The sequence below is a fragment of the Diabrotica undecimpunctata genome, unplaced genomic scaffold, assembly GCF_040954645.1.
Source record: "Diabrotica undecimpunctata isolate CICGRU unplaced genomic scaffold, icDiaUnde3 ctg00000673.1, whole genome shotgun sequence".
In the NCBI taxonomy this organism is placed as follows: Eukaryota; Metazoa; Arthropoda; class Insecta; order Coleoptera; family Chrysomelidae; genus Diabrotica; species Diabrotica undecimpunctata.
Genome location: NW_027311965.1, coordinates 88,657 through 103,432, shown reverse-complemented (window position 1 = coordinate 103,432; position 14,776 = coordinate 88,657).

Here is a 14,776-nt window from a genome sequence, read left to right as displayed (position 1 = left end):
GAAATTGAAAATTAGAAAATTTAGTTTTGTTCTTGTTACTGTTATTATTTATAACAATATATATACAATATATATTTATACAATAATAACAGTAACAAGAACAAAACTAAATTTTCTAATTTTCAATTTCACCCTAGGCTCAAAAATCTATCCTCCGTAACTTTTGATAAAAATGAAATCGACTTATTGAATCTAGGTCTCAAATACTCAATTCCGAGGAAGGTTTCTGAAAAGGACCTTCAGAGTCTCTCCATTGAGCTAGATGTTATCATACAGAATCTCTCAGTCCCTCTAAACCAAAAAACTTCAATTAGAAACTCCTGCTACAAAACCATCTTCAAATTCAAAAACAAAAATTTTCCATCAACTTCTACTTCTTTCAATATCTCTACTACCAACACTACATCTAACACATCCCACAACTCATCATCCATCAACCTACCTTCTACTTCTCAAAATTACTCATTCAACGTTCCTTTTCCACAATTTTCATACAAAAAACAGAAAGACCAACTCCATATCCTCAAGTCTATTCAAAACAAAATTAAATCCCATAATTTAATCATTAGTAAAGCAGACAAAGGCAATTGTCTAGTCATTCTTGATCAGAAGTTATATAACGACAAGGTCACTACATTTCTTTCAGATAACAATTTCACTCCACTCCCCGAAGATCCAACAAAAAAGTTCATTAATAAAATCAAAGCTACCAATAAACTTTTCACAGAATTTCTGTCAGAACATGATGCTTCATATTATAAAATACCTAGCAACCCATTAACACCCAGATTGTACGGTTCACCTAAGATACACAAAGAGGGAATTCCCATTCGTCCTGTTGTTAGTTTTATAAACACTCCAGTTTCTATCCTGTCAAAATTCATATTGAATCTCATTAACAATATGACGAACTTCACCCCTCGCTTTTCAGTCAAAAATACAATTCATCTAGTCAACAATCTCCAACAAATAAATCTTCATCCCAACATCACAATGCTTTCATTTGATGTCAGCAATTTGTTTACCTCAGTCCCCAAACAAGAAACTATTAATCTGGTCCACTCTCTTCTACGAGCAAATTCTATCACTATGTCTACCACTAACTCAATTATTCAATTACTACAAACTTGTCTAGCTCAAGACTTTTTTGTTTTCAATAGTAAATTTTACAGACAACCTGATGGCTTAGCCATGGGTAGTTGCCTTTCCCCTCTCCTAGCTGATATATTTATGGATCACTTAGAATCCACACACATTATGAAAAATCCTGAAATTCTCCATTGGTTTCGATATGTTGATGACTGTTTAGTCTTCATATCAGGTAACTCGAATTCAGCTGATCTATTACTTTCCAAAATAAATCAAATCCACCCAAACATAAAGTTCACCATGGAACTAGAGTCGTCTCAATCAATTAATTTCCTCGACCTTACTATTACCAGATTAAACGACCATTTCGATTTCAGTATCTATAGGAAACCCACACAAACCGACCATATCATACCTTCATCTTCCAACCACCCAATGTCACATAAATATGCAGCCTTCCATAGTTATATTCACCGCCTAGAAACAATCCCACTATCACAATCTAACTACCAAACAGAACTCAATATTCTAAAACAAATAGCATCCAACAATGGGTATGACCACAACCTCATTAACAAACTTATTAATAAGAGACAACTCAAACTATTGAGAGAGGCTGCGTTCCCCAGAGACTTGACCATTAAACCTCATTATGCTTCCTTACCTTACCTTCAAGAACGTCTTTCTGGAGATATCAGATATATCTTAAAAAGATCTGTTGAGAATACCCACATTTCTTTTAAGGTCCTGAACAATCTAGGACAATGTTTAACCAATTCAAAAGATTGCATCAACTACATGGATCGTAGTGGTGTTTACAAATTACAGTGCTCTGATTGTGATGCTACATATATAGGTAGAACCTGTAGATCACTAACTTCCCGTTCCCAAGAACACACTAAAAAAGAGAACACTTCCACCTTCTCACAACATCTTGCACAACATAAACATACCCTCAACATACCAGAAGACGTCTCTTTGTTACATAATATACCCCAAAAAAATTTTCTAAAATTAGATCTATATGAAGACTTGGAAATAGTCAAGGAAAAGCAAAGAAGCCCCAACTGCGTTAATCGCCATGTATCTTTCAACCGTGACTTTCAACCCTTACACCGACAACTCTTCTCATAACCCACACTTCTCAAATTTACCCCATCTTCTTCATCTGTCCTTCCTCTATAAATGTCAACACCTAATCCTTCTCAACAATTGTTGTTTTTTAAAACAATCATTCTCTCTACACTACTGTCACAACACTCCCTCCAAAAGAATTTTTCAGCCCCCTATTGTTAACATCATATCTTTTATACCTCACTATTTCATTATTTTACAATCTTCACGTTTTCACCATATTCCTGTCCATTCTTTCTTCTTTTGCTAGTTCTCAGTCTTTTCATATATCTTCCATCCACCCATTAGTTCTAAACTCAGTAAACATTTAAACACAACACAGCAATTCATCAGAATTCAATTTCTCCCACTTTACCTAAACCTTTAATCAACCATTGCTCCCCCCTCTCTTAGTCAACAACTTAGTACACCATACCCACAAATAAAATCTCAGGCTTTTATGTATCGGATTTTAATATAACCAAAATATATTTTGTTCAGGGTGCTAGATGCTTTAAGCATGAAGGACCTCTATCATCTCTAATTTTGTTGATTAACTCATTCATTTCCCTTTAACCCACTCCCCTTTATTCTTTAGTCATTCCATTTACTTTTATTCCTGCCAGGTCTCTGAGGATCTCAGTCTTTCCAAAAAATTTTTTAAATTTAATCACATATATTATAACTTTAATTCCTTCAGCCGGAAGATTTTCAATCAATTTTTCTCAATCTATTGGACTCACTTATATTAAAAAAAAAAAAAAAAAAAAAAATTTTTTACGATACTAGCAGTATTAAACAATTTCATCTACTAAAAAAGTCTTACATTAGCTACGAATATATATTATTTATTTTTCCTTGTCCTAGATGTTAGCAACATAAAAGGACATTTACATATATTTCAGCTAATTCTTCACAAATTACACCTTTTAGACAACACTCCTTACGATAAAGAGTAACATAAGCTGCCTAATGCATACGTCATCCTCTTAAACATGACATTCAACAACACCAGTAATTTACATCTTTTACATCCAATATTAAATAATTATAGAAAAAAAAAAAAAAAAAAAAAATTTTTTAAATCCCAACACCTGGATTACTGTTATCATTTTAACATCATCAAAGTTTTTTAATCTTTTGGCTGTAGTAATATAATGTTTAACTAACACTGTTTCATGGTTCACTGACATTTTGTTTTTGACACCGCTCATGAGTATTTCATCAATCAGTTGCCAACCGTAGTCCGTTTGAAGAGGTGTACTCTCCGGACACTGGAACTCATTTAAGCATGGGTATATGTTACCTGAAGTAAAATCTAATTAAAATATTAAACATCACATAATATTATAAACATCATGTACAATCTTTGGTAACATTTTTCAATTTAAAGGGTTTTTACCCAAATATTTTGGTGGCTCAGGCATGTTAACCTGTAAGTATAACCATTTTATTGTTTTTAACCTTAGTCAAAATTTTAAACCACGTTTGCTGTAACTAAATGGTTTATACTTATTTTAGGCATTTTAAACCTGATGATGGAACAGTTGTTCCGAAAACGTTCGTGCTTGTAATGTTGCCCTTTTAAGGGTTTTTATAAAATAAAATATACCCACATACAAAGAATAACCTCTTTTACAAATTAAATATTAAATAATAGTACAAAATTAAATTAATTTAAAATGACTACAATAACTGGACTGGTCGAAGTTGCAGCTAAGAGTGGTTCCGGCATCTGAAAATGGTAATTTATAGGTTTGGTATGAAATGCTGAATCGCTGTTCCCATGAATATTGGCCAACGGTTCGTACAAAGTTCTACTGCGTGCTCAGCGGTTTCTATGGGAATGGGATGATGAAATCTAAAGTCGGCGAACTTAAGCTAGTTCAAGGTTAATATTTTCTCATATAACATATATATATATATATATATATATATATATATATATATATATATAAATATATATACATATAGATATATATATATATATATATATATATATATATATATATATATATATATATATATATATATATATATATATATATATTTATATATTATATATATATATATATATATATATATATATATATATATATAATATATATATATATATATATATATATATATAACTTACCAAAACGTAAAAACGGACACTGACATTAATGAAGTGGCAAATAAAAGTTGATATCTGATATCTCATGTTTAACTGCCATTAGTGTGTAATTATTTTTATATGGGCGTATCATTGATGTTTTCGAAAAAGGTAAAGTGGAGATATGTTATGACTTTAAGAGCTTTTTATGGTGTTATATTTATTAATTAATAGTTAATAGATATTTTTTGTAATAACTGTTTATGTACAATAAAAATAAATATGTAATTTTTCTCTTAAACTAGGAGTTTAGAAAATCATTCCTTTTAAAAAAATATTCTCCCTTAAACATTTTTTTAGGAGAGAAGAACCCTATATATTTATTTCTTAGCAGCAAGAGGATTTTTTAAACAGCGTGCTAAATTTAAATCGTTTAGAAATCTTTTTGTGTAGTGTTTTCACAGGACATTTCTGTAAGTATTTCTTGATTAATTTTTCGTAGTTAGTTCTCCCAGCCACCCCCCCCCCCCAAATAATCCTTATCTACGACCTTGATTTCCAACCAAAACATGAGTAGCCGTTCACAAACGTTTCAATTTTTTTACTTATCCTATCTCCAAGCTCAGTAATTGTTCAGTCCCCCTTTCTAGTCTCCCATAAGCAAAATATAGTTGTTATACAGTAAACCAAACTAGTAGGAAGTAGGCTCAGGATACTGATATACTTTGTGTCTCAAAGGTACGGTTGTATGTATGTATTCTATAAATGTACGCGAAGACAGTTGACGGTTAAGGTGGTTTGTCAAATTAATTATTTTTCAATATCAGTTAGTTCAGTAATATTTGTTTTCGCTGCTGTTTGTATTTTTGAATATGCTTTAAATACTGGCATCTCTTCATTGTCAATTAGCACTGATTTCCGATTTAATACCTTAAAAGAAAGTTTAATTTGTGTACTATTTTTTTTTGTCGCCATTCAGATTTCTATATTCTGCATTCGTTTTTCAATGTTTAATGGTATTCTTTCAGTTAACTTTTTAAATGGAGACCAAAGCAAAAAATGGTAGATTTACTAACTTGTGTCATATTTACATTGACATACGTTGAAAATATATTGTTAAGAATAGCAAATATCATTTGATGAAGGATAGTATCGTGTAAATTTATATATTTAGGTAGGTAGTAATATTTGTGAGAAGTATGATTATTTCGAAAACTAAAAAGTCAATATCAAAACCCTAAGACAACGAATAGAGAATGGTTTAAAGTAGAATAGTGGTAGTAGTACTTATATAATAATATGTTGTGACGTCCTCTCGTGGGAGTCACTATCCGGGTAGCTTTTAGACAGTCAGAGACAGAGTTCAAAATAAAAATAAAACTTTATTGCCTTCCTTAAATTAAATTGACAAAAATCTTATATACATATTTACAATTTGGTTTAGTCTTCTCAGTACCTGGCCTATTTATTCAAATTAAGTTTGACCTTGTCATATGGAACCAGTCTTATCGGCAAGCGAATGTGTATTTGAAATTTTACGGTTTTAATAACAGCGGACGATAGGTATAAAGGAAGGAAAGGGACTCAACACGTCCCTTAAGTGATTCGGGTTAATAGGACACTCCTCGACAATCTCAACACGACTGCCTCAGAGTACGGGTAGTGAAAAGCTCAACACGCTTTTCGGGTAAAGACGGTAAAAGAAAAGGAAACAACTTGTGAACTCAACACGTCCGCAAGCCGGGGTAGGGAAGAGAGAACCTTCAGTCAACACCTGTCGATTCTGTCTCTGTGAGGAAATGTTGCCGTTTATATAGCGGAGCTTTGCCCTTTCTACTGTCGATACACTCCTACTTCATGGGTTGGTTCGCGCGCACGCTGGTTTAACGGTGATGGCTTGGACTCATCGTTACAAGGTACATTCATTACTTGAATTGTACACCCTTATAATTTACTAGATTACCCTACTTAGCATTTTTACTCGTTAAAATACTGTCAAAAATAAGAAAGGTAATATAGTTGAAAAAACGTCATTTATGAGCTTTATTCAAAAATCAAAATGTATGTTTTATGCAACAATTAAGCGGATACACCGATAAATTTACAAAAGAAACTAGTTTATTTAATTCTAATAAACACTTCTTAAAATACTTCTGTTCGAAAAAAAAACAAACTTTAAGTTGAAGAATTTATATTCTTTTCTTATAATATACTTCTTGTAGAAGAGATGGGATAAACTAAAAGTACCAACAAATGAAATTTACGATTCAGAACCACACACATTAGAAAGAAAAGAACATTCCATTCTAAAAATATACATCTTTTAATGACTTGGATTGTTTTTAAAACTGACGCAAATTGAAGTAAAACCAACAGATAAAACGGCTTTGGAAGTTGGTATGTTAAATGCTGTGACAGAAATAGCAAAATAAAACTTGATTTTTAACCCTGAAATGAACTTATACAGTTATGCAAGGGTGACTACTATGTTTTGGATATATACGCATTTGTATATTGACATAGATAAATAAATATTTAGGTTTTATTTCGTCCGCCTTGAAATGTGTTGTTAATAAAAGTGTTCAAAAATAATTTTCAAATTATTTGATGGTGTTAATTTTATAATTCATCGATTTGAATGACGGCAATAGCCATCACTTTTTATAATTCTTTAATAAGAAACATCTTATTTTTATACTTTTATTCCGAAATAGTCGTAAAAAATTAATAATAAACTGCACACCTATAAACAAGCATGCATAAGGAATGGTCATTTGACATTTATTCTAGTGAGAATACCCCCTCGATATCATCAAAAATAAAGTATATTATTTATTTCTTAAAAGTAATACTTACTTTTATTTATTTAAAAATAGAATATTTCTCTAAATAGTTGATGGAAATGTATTACAAATTTTGTGACATACCTACGGATAACTGCAACTAAAAATTTTTAATAACTGTAAGAAAACATATGCATCAAAAGCAAATTCAAGCAAAAAAATAGGAACTTTCTGTAATTATTATTATCCAGATTTAGCCATACGGCTCACACTCCCTCTAAGGGGAAAATTCACTCATCCCAGATACCTACGGTATCAAAAGGATTGAGCTCTGGTGGGGCTCTCTCCATGTTATCGAGTCCTAGGTGACTTGGTATGTCGGTGTATCTCCCAAAAATTTTCGTACGCATCTGGACGTCGAAAGTAACACAGCTTTCTGCTTAATCTTATATAGATGTTCATTTAGACCCAGCTTTTTTATGTTTTCTAGGAGGCTCTTCGGGATGACTCCAGTGGTAGAAAGAATAATAGGTATCGTCTGGGTACTTTCCATTCTCCATTGTCTCCTGATTTGTATTTCTAGATCTCTGTACTTGGCAATCTTTTCGTTGTATTTAACACGTAAATTATTGGTGTTGGGTATCGCCACATCAATAAGTGTTGTTTGCCTAGTAATTTTATTAACTAGTATGAGATCGGGTCTATTATGGGCCACTGGTTGGTCTGTAAGCACAGTGCGGTCCCAGTATAGCTTGTAGTTGTTATTTTCAAGCATTCTATCAGGGACGTATTGATAATAAGGAAGATGGTCGATTTGGAGAAGTCCCAGTTTATCAGCTAGTTCTTGGAGGATAATCTTTCCTACTGAGTCATGACGTTCTTTATAATCAGTACCGACAAATGCTACTGGTAAGAAGTTGGATGGTTTCTTGGGCTTGGCATCCATATCGGCATTTGTCATTTTGGACTTGAGGATCTTTAACAATATATTTCAGGTAATTTTTAGTTGGAATAACCTGATCCTGAATGGCAAGTAGGAAACCCTCAGTCTCGGGAAACATCTTTCCTGATGTCAACCAATAGTTCGACGCTGTATTGTCGACATATTCTTGGATGATCTCATTAGATGTCGCCCATGCAGAGGTTTACTCATCCAGGTGCGCATTTTGTCTTGCTTAGTCAGGTGGTTTATGCGCATTTCTTGTTCCCTCAGTTTAAGCGGCGTCGTATCATCTACTGAGCAAATTGCTCGATGTAAAGTAGATGTCTCAGCCTGTACCTGAAAATAAGTTCTTAAATTAGCAATTTGTTTATCCAATTGCTCACCTATATTCATAAGTCCTCTTCCCCCTTGATACCGCGGTAATGTTGTTCTCTCTACTGCACTGCGTGGATGATGTATTTGCGCCTTTGTGAGAAGTGTTCTTACTTTCTGCTGAAGACCCTCTATATCCGTTTTTGACCACTTTATAATACCAAATGAGTAGCTCAGCGCGGATTAGGCGTACGTATTTAATGTCTTAAATAAATTTTTACTATTAAGATATGACCGATTTAGTTGTCTTACTCTTAGCACGAACTCCGAAGTTAGTTCAGTTTTCATTTGTTTATGGTCAATTTTCCGCGCTTGTTTTACTCCGAGATATTTGTACATATCATTTTCACCCATTGCCTCGATGTTTTGGCCATCTTGCATATCGAAACCTCCGGGCTGAACCTTTCATCTGACTATATTTAGTATACGGCACTTGTCTAGTCCAAAATTCATACTGATATCATTTGAGAAATTTTCTACAGTTTTTAGCATCTCATCTAGGTGGTTTCCAGTGGAAGCCATTAATTTTAAATCATCCATATACAACAGATGATTAAGCTTCGCTACAACATTGTTGTTATTTTTGATGCTAAAACCTGAGTCAGTAGAGTTCAGCAGCTGAGATAGTGCGTTCATTGCTAGGCAAAACCAAAGTGGACTCAACGAGTCCCCCTGGAAAAGCCCCCGGTTAATAGGGATATCTTCAGTTTCCATATTAATTTCACCCGGTATTTGAAGGTGAATTTTAGTCTTCCACTCTGCCATTATATGCTTCAAAAAGGTCACGAGATTATCATCGACTTTATATATTTTCAATATATCTATAAGCCATTCATGCGGCACTGAATCAAAAGCCTTCTTGTAGTCAATGAAGGCAGTAAAAAGGTTTCTTTTTTTGGTGTATGCCTGGTTAGAAATGACTGAGTCATTTCTAACTAGCGCATCCTTTCTGTTGAGGTTCTATGATATTGTTCAGAGCACAATGTTGGTAAATACGCCGGGCCACACAGGATGTGACCAATTTGTACAAAGTTGGAAGACAAGTAATTGGGCGGTATTTTGCTGGATCTTGGGTGTTACATTGATCCTTCGGTATTAGATAAGTGGTTCCCTGAGTAAGAACAAAAGAGAACATAGAACAAAAGAGTACGGCGAAGGAAACTTAAAAAGGTAGCGAATCTCTAAGAGCTGAAGTGCTAGCTATAGCTTCTTTACCCATATTTAAGTTGTCGTTTATATGAGTGTTAATGAAATAATGTTGTTGGGTCATGTTTATGAAACATGTAATTTTAATTACATTTTTTGTGGTTTATTCCCAAAATATACGATATACAGTTACAGTGCGAAACATGTATTATATAAATAGCGGTTATGCATTCATAGATGCAGCAAGATTTTATTCATTTTATTGTAATTGACCCGGTTAAAGAGAGTTTTAAACTGTAATCATGTGCATGACCAGGGATCGCCACCGTTTCGCCAACGCTTTGTACACACACACTCCTACCGCTGAGTTTAACTTCCATCGATTCACACTAGAGGAGATGAGAGGCCATCAACGGTATAAAACAATGTACGACAAAAAAGAAAATGGAGTTATATCTAAGTGTTGATCTGAAAACAACTCCACTGGCCCTAGGGTGTTGACCGAAGGCCAACCGCTTCTTCTTAAGTGTTGATCTAGTGACAGCTTCTTACCGGTCTTAGATTGTTGATCTGAGACCGATCTGTCCCGTGGCTAAGTGTTAATTAGTCACTTCCCGTTCATTGACGGATCGAGTATTGATCGATCCGTCTAACTCTAATCCATCATTTCATATAAAAATATTTAATATATTTATATTAAATATATTTTATTTTCTCAGGTATTAAACAGTGAGTCATCGGGTCGTGCGTCGATACCGTCATCACTAGGATTAACAATTAAATTTTGTACATATTATGTAGGATATAATTTTGTTTTGTTATTTAATTATTTCGAATATATTTTTATTTAAATTAAAGCTGAGTTTTACTTTAAATAAAAATATATTCGAACCGTCACATAACCGGATAAAATACATAAAGACTGTTTTCTGCATCTGTACATATTTAAACAGGGACCTCCAAACCGAATAACGCTTCTGTTATTCTCAGGTTTTTGTGGAATCCAAGTTCAAGCATAATTCTTTAAATTTACATTTTTTTATTTTGAGCGCTTTTATTGTAAGATTCGGATAATATTTGCAAATATGTTATAATAAACTATTATATATATTTGGGCATAAAAATTTATGAAACATATTAATATAAAGTGGCATATAACTGAGTCTTTGGGTTATATGCAAACCAGGTACACGAGTATGTTCATGGACAATGTTCATATGTACGTTAGGGCATAATCCAACCCTGATTTATTTCGATGATGATGTATAGTTCTTTCTTATCTTCTATATTACGAAGTTTACACATTCTTTGCACGTACTCCAATGTCGTTTCTCAACGAAAATTTTATTTGCAGAAATAAGTAACGAAGAGAGAGACAACAACCATAAATAATAGAGGACCGGGAGATTATGTTTTCGTTTCCTAATATTAATGCTACGTGCGGTTAAGGACGGAGAATATGATCATCTGGAAAATACCCCATTTATTTTTTAATAACAAAAAGAAAAAATGAAAAATATTAAGTAACTTGGGCCTTGGGCCTATTAGTTTATCAAACAAAGTTATAAAGAATGTGTTAGACGAAACTTTTGTTAGGTAGTAATTTTTTAATGCATTCGATATACTCGTATGTTGCTTATAATAACACTATGAATTTCGTTTTAGTCTGTGTGTAAGCGTGTGTTTGTATCTGTGTAAGTGCGTCTTTGTGCGTGTGTGGGTCTCGTGCTTGTGTGTAGATGTTTGGTGTTAGTAAGAGCGCGCGCGCGCGTGTGTGTGTGTGTATTCTAGTATATGCATGTGTATAGGGTTATGTAAGCATGTGTGTTTACTTTTATGTTTGCGTTTGTGCATTATGTGTGTGCGTGTGTGAGTTCCTTTTTGTGTACATGTTTGCACATAATATGTGTGTCCGCGTGTTTGTGTGTTTAAGATTAGGGTTTCTGCTTGAATGTATACGTTTAAAAGTGACAATGGTTTTAATACTTTGTTATACAGAAATTTTTTAGTAGTATAAAAAAATATATTTTAAATGTTTATTTTATAAATTTGTAACATTTTTTTATAATTAATATATTAATTTATTTCTAATCCCTCTACCCCTGCGGATGATACGCCGATGGTCGTGTTTACGATTAGAGAATATTATTGTACCTAGCGAAATACCAAGGAATTTCCCTGCGTCCGAAAGGTTTTTAATCCTTTCCGTCTTAATCCGGAGTATGAAAAGAAATTAATGCTTTTCGGTGAAGGCGGGTCTTTTATGATAGATTTGTAAATATTCCGAAGGCTCGTATAGTAATTTTTCTGTAAAGACCCAATCTCGGGATTTGATATTCCATCACGTTTGTAGGTAGAAGTATACCGTTATGTTCAATGTTAATTAGAACCTTATCTTCTTAGAAATAGATACAGGCTGGCCTATCATTTTTGGGGGGAAGATACCCTCACCTTTTCTTGGGTAGTTTGGTAAAATTAGAGAGGAACCAAGTTACTTCTCGGTGGGCACTCGTAGAGAAAACAACTTATCGGTGGGCATTCGTCGAGTTAAGACGCTTAGTTTACATTATCGTATCTGCTACCTTACCGTCTCTGTGCATTTTCTTTATAAGTGTGTATACACTTGTTATTTTGAGTTTCTTCATCCTATACTATATTAGAAAAAGTATAGTCATAAATTCAGTGTTTAATACAAGTACAGATTAACTTCAGTGAATTAAAGCAGCAGTCTTCAGGAATTACTGTAAGTGACATAATTTTAATATCTCCACCTATCTGGGCAAGTAACATGGTATAGCATCATCTTCCATTATCTGGACGTATCCAACGATCATACATGTCATCAAATGTAGTTGAGAGTAGCTACTGAATTTTGCAGTCAATTAAAGAACATTCTATACTTTTTTTTTTGTTACGAACCAAATAATCGACTTAACCAAGTGCGGTTTGGTTAAATTTTTATGTTTTCACTTCAGTAACTTTTTAGTATTTTTGTAAATTTAGATTTTATTAATTTTTGTTATCTTTGGTTTTTGTTATAATTTTTTATTCATTTTTTTTTCTGTAATATCTCGAGATACGCCAAAACTTTATTTGTGCATGCTTGTGTTATACTTATATCTTTGTAAAGATATTTTCTAATTATATTTTTGCCTATTTTTATATGTATACCACCATTTTATAGTTGTTGGTGTATTTTTATTACTTGTGTTGCATTCAGCAGCGTCGTAATTTTTTTTGTTCTTTAATATATTGTTATTGTTTTATGTATGTATTTTATTTGTCGACTCCTAACAACGTTCCCTGATATATTTGCTTTTTACCTTTAAATATAACTATACCTTTGACCAGTAGAAAGATCAGGCTGATTCAAGTGTCGTAGGTGAGTAAGTATAATACCTAATATCTTTATTATTTTTTTAATGTAGAGTGTTGACCAAATTTATTGAGTAATTAACAGTTGATATCTTTTCTTGGGTTTAATCTCTGAACCTAAATATATTTCCTTATCTCTTTTCTTTTCTAAGGTTTCTTAATTTTCTCCTTAAACCCCAAAAAATTAAGTGGCGCTATTCTCTATCTTATCTTATCTTTGGTAATTTTACCCATCTATCTTTCTGTTTATTTCTGTATCTTTTCCAATACCTCTTATCGTATATTTACTTATTTCGTCCGTTGGACCCATTCCTGGTTCCAAAAGCTAGTTTCGAACCCACGACTCGCTCTCCACCAACCATCTGGCTGCCGTCCGCAGTGTCTCCATTGGTGACCTTTCTAGCACCATCCAAAAAAGGTTTCCGAGGTTACAAATTTGCCAAATAAAATAATATATTGATTAAAACATTTAGAATAATATTTAGATTTAGATGTTCGAGTTGTTAAACTTTCTCTCCTTTCAGTTATTACTATTTATAAAAGCCAAAAAATATGTGATTTAAATCTCCCACCGAGGTGTTATTATGCCAACAAAAGAGTGGAACATTCCGATTAAAACAGGGCAAAAAAAATGTTCATGGTTAAATTTAATTCTTGTAATATGAGAAGAATATGATTTAGACAGAGAAAGTCAGATGAGAAATGTTCTTGGACAAAGTTGGAGGATGAAAATAATAGTAACTCATAACAATTCAAATTTTATTGGCAACACACAGGTGCGTCTGTGCGCCTATGTGTATGCGTGTGATTGTACGCGTGTCTGTATGTGTTGGAGTGAGTGTGTGAGTATATGTGTACGCGTGTGTGTGTGTGTGGACTTGTATGTGAACGTTTGTGTGTGAGGGACTCAAGTGTGTTCGTGTGGGTGTGTATTTTTGAGTGTAGCTGTGTGTAAGTATGATTGTGTATCTGCTTATGTGTGTGTGTCCGTGTACGTACGTGTTAGTGTAAATTTTTGTGTACCTGAGTGTGAGCACATGATTGATTGCGTTTGGGGATATAGGTGTATGTATTATCTTGTTAGAGTGCCTTTTGTGTACGCGCATTTATGGCTGTGTATGTGCGTGTGGGTATGCATGTTTGTGGACGTATATCTATGCATTTCTAATTGAGCGAGTATATGCGTTTGTGTATGAGTGTGAGATCATGTGCATATAACCACCAGCTATATATAAGTAGCGGCAATATATATAATACCAGCTTTCACAACAAACAATAACCTAAGCAAATATATTTGGAACAATATACGACAAAAGCAAAAGCACTTACACAGTGGTGAATACAAACTTATATGTGGTGACTGCTCAAAAACTTACATCGTTCAAACTGGTAGAATAATAGAAAGACAGATTCTACGTACGCACTTCACCTTTTACATGTTAATATAATATCATTCTGATTGACCAACTTAACACAAACAGCTCTCCTCTCCTCAACTTCAGTTAACGACTGAAGAACTTTATTCAAAATGTGAAATTTTCGGTGATAGGCTGTCACCTTCATCAGTACCTAAATGAAAAACTTATTTAGTACAAGCTAGTATCTAAAACTTACATTGAAAATGTTCAGTTAGTCCTTGCAGCGAACATTGTCAAAATATGTTTAAAAATAATTTAAAATTTTAAATAAAAACATAACTTTATAAAGGGGTATTTTTACAAATACAACACAAAAACATCTAAAAACAACCAAAAACTACAACTTTATGTCAAAGGAACCTCAAAGAGAAGAAGTAAAATAAAAGAATTATTCTTCTCTTTTGTTGAAAATCAGCAATTCAAAAGAAATTTCATAGAAATG